The sequence below is a fragment of the Panthera uncia genome, chromosome B1 (assembly GCF_023721935.1).
Source record: "Panthera uncia isolate 11264 chromosome B1, Puncia_PCG_1.0, whole genome shotgun sequence".
Taxonomy (NCBI): domain Eukaryota; kingdom Metazoa; phylum Chordata; class Mammalia; order Carnivora; family Felidae; genus Panthera; species Panthera uncia.
The window spans coordinates 44926580-44930107 of record NC_064811.1 but is presented as its reverse complement, the minus strand read 5'-3'; the positions used below and the strand labels follow the sequence as shown (position 1 = coordinate 44930107).

Below are 3528 nucleotides of genomic sequence, written 5' to 3'. Positions count from 1 at the left end.
GACTCTTGATTTTGGCTCAGGTCATGATCTCACAGTTTGTGCAACTGAGCTCTGCACTGTGCTTTCAGCACAGAGCCTGATTGAGATTCTCTCCCTGTCTCTCTGCCCCTCCCCAGCTTGTGCTTGCTCGCTCCCTCTCTCTCTCTCTCAAAATAAAGAAACTTTAAAAAGTAAACTAAATATATATATATATATATATATATATATATATATATATATAATATGAAAGAGAAATTGAGAGAAACAAAATGAAAGAGAGAGTGCACTATACACTGAATATTTGTGTCCCCTACAAAATTCACATGTTGAAATCTCTTCCCCTAAAGTGATGACATTTGGAGGTGGGGCTCTTTGAAGGTGATTAGGTCATAAGAATGAACCTTCATTCATGAAACTAGTATCCTTATAAAAGAGGTTCCAGAGAGCTCCCTTATGCCTTCTGCAATGTGAAGACACAGTAAAAAGATGAAAGCAAGACCTCACCAGACACTGAATCTTCCTATGTCTTGATGTTGGACTTCTCCGCCTCCAGAATGGTGAAAAGTAAATTTCTGTTGTCTATAAGCCACAGTCTGTGGAATTTTGTTACAGCAGCCCAAGTAGGCCAAGACACACACACACACACACACACACACACACACACACAACTTAGAACAATTCTTAGCAAATAGTATATAATACATATGCTAGCCATTTTGTTATTGTTAGTATTTTTACTGTGGGTTAGGACAATATATAATACTAAGTAGTAATGTAATAGCTCATACAATTAGAAGTTTTAGGGCATCTCTCTGACATGTAGGAAGAGCCCTGAATTTTAACTATGATAATTCTTCCCCCTATTATCTCTGAGCTTCACCCTCTTCATCTTTAAAGTGGGATAATAAAATAATCCTCAGTCTGCAACATTACAATAAAAATCAGAAGTCAAATTTGTAGAGAACTGAATCAAGGGACTGAGGCAAGTCTCAAGCCAAATCCCATGCTGACTCTCTTCCCCTCTAGAGTCTGGCCAAGGGAAATATGTACACAAGGAATCAAGTCAGATATGAAAATAAGTGCTGTTCCATAAATTACTTGGAGCTATGTATAAATTCACTAGAATAATCCACAGAACTCAGGAAAGTGCTATACTTATGATTAAAGTTTGTATTACAAAGAACACAAATGAAGAGATCCATAGAGCAAAGTCTAGGAGGGTCACAAACACAAAGCTTCTACGTCCTTAGGATACGTCACCCTTCGAACATATCAGTGTATGATTACCAACCAGGGCCCACCTAAACATTGGTGGAATAATCTTTAACACATGACAGAGCTCAATCTCCAACCCCTATCCATTTCCTAAAGGTCAAGAAGTCACCTGAACCAAAGCCTCAACCCTCTAACCATACAATTGGTTTTTCCAAATGGACCAGTCCCCATGCTGACATCTAGGGTCCCAAAAGGAGTAAGCACAAACTCAGGTGTGATCCTGGGTCCCCACAGTGAATAACAAAGACACTCCTGACACTTGGAAAATTCCAAGAGTTTAGAAGCTCCCTCACAAGAACCCAGGACAAAGACCAGAGAAATTCTTTAATATAAAATAAATGGGGAGCTAATAAAATTGCATTTCAATCAATTACCCTGCTATATAAGGCAAATTCAAAAAAGGAACTAGGGGTGCCTAGGTGGCTCAGTTGGTTGGGTGACCAACTTCAGCTCAGGTCATGATCTTGCAGTTTGTGAGTTCGAGCCCTGCATTGGGCTCTGAGCTGACAGCTCAGAGCCTGGAGCCTACTTCGGATCCTGTGTCTCCCTCTCTTTCTCTGCCCCGCCCCTGCTCATACTCTGTCTCTCCCTGTCTCAAAAGTAAGTAAAAGATTAAAAAAAAATTTTTTTTTAAATTTAAACACTTACTTCAGCCACATGTATACTAAAAACTTGGAACCATATGAAGAAAATTAGTATGGCCCCTGGAGAAGGATGACACACAAATACATGAAGCATCCCATATTTTTAAGAGCAAGTGATGCATCTGACTTTCCTAACACATATAAACAGACACAGAGAGACAAAATGAGGAAATGGAGGAATATGTCACAAATGAAAAAAACAGGACAAAATCAGACCAAGAGACCTAAGTGAAATGGAAATAAGTAATATGCCTGACAGACAATTTAAAGTAATAATCATAAAGATACTCATTGGACTTGAGAAAAGAGTGGAGGACATCAGTGACACCCTTAACAAATATAAAAAAAAAAAAAAAAAGAACCAATCAGAGATAAAGAACACAATGATTGAAATTTAAAAAACACTAGAAGGAAACAAGAACAGGCTAGAAGAGGCAGAAAACCGAATCAGTGGCCTGGAAGATGGATTAATGGGAGGTAAGCAAGCTGAGTAGGTGAGGGGGAAAAAAATCAGGCAAAATGAGACTAGACTTAAAGGTCTTAGTGACTCCATCAAGCATAATAACATTCACATTATAGGAATCCCAGAACAATAAGAAAGAGAAAAGGGGACAGAAAATTTATTTGAAGAAATAAAGGCTAAAAACTTCCCAAATTTGGGAAAGAAAACATAAATTCAGATACAGGAAACATAGAGATCTCCCAACAAAACCAACCCAAGGAGGTCCACACCAAGACACATAGTAATCAAAACGGCAAAAAGCAGTGACAAAGAATGAATTTTAAAAGAAGCAAGAGAAAAGAAAACAGTTCCCATACAAGGGAAACCCCATAAACCTATCAGCAGATTTTTCAACAGAAACTTAGCAAGCAAAAAGGGAGAGGCATGATATATTCAACTCGCTGAAATGGAAAAATTTGCAAACAAGAGCACTTTATCCAGCAAGACTATCATTCAGAATAGAGGAGAGATAAAGAGTTTCCCAGACAAACAAAAGTTAAAGGAGTTCATGTCCACTAAACCAGCCCTGCAAGAAATGTTAAAGGGGACTCTGTGAGTGTAAAGGAAAGACCATAAGTAAAAGTAAGAAAAGTAGAAAGCTCAAAAGCAGTAATAATAAGTATATTTGTAAATTCACTCAAGGGACTGACAAAGCAAAAAGAGGTAAAGTATGACACCATAAACCAAAACGAGAGGAAGAGAGGAGTAAAGAATGGGTTCAAACTTAAGTAACCATCACCTTCAGACAGACTGCTATACGCAGAAGATGGTATATACAAACCTAACAGTAACAACAAACCCAAAACCAGTAATAGATATGCAAAAGAGAAAGAGAAAGGAATACTAGTATATCACTAAAGAAAGCCAACTTATGGTGAGAGAAGAGAGCAAGGGAAGAAAGAAACAAAGATGAACCAAAAATCACACACAAAATGGCAAAAAATACATACCTATCAGTAATTACTTTGAATGTGAATGGACTAAATCCCCCCATCCAAAGACAGAAGGTGATGGAATGGATTAAAAAAAAAAAGAAAAGTAAGACCCATATACAGCTGTGTACAAGAGACTCACTTCAGACCTAATGACACATGCAGATTGAAAGTGACAGGATAAAGAAATATTTAT

At 37.8% G+C, this 3528-nt stretch overlaps 1 non-coding gene across 1 annotated transcript; it reads left to right on the top strand.

Moving 5' to 3' along the window:
• Nucleotides 1–1896: 1896 nt before the first annotated feature.
• On the top strand, nucleotides 1897–2003 carry LOC125924108 (U6 spliceosomal RNA). Its single transcript, XR_007458290.1, has one exon. It is a non-coding gene; the product is annotated as a U6 spliceosomal RNA (small nuclear RNA).
• The last annotated feature ends 1525 nt before the right edge of the window (nucleotides 2004–3528 follow it).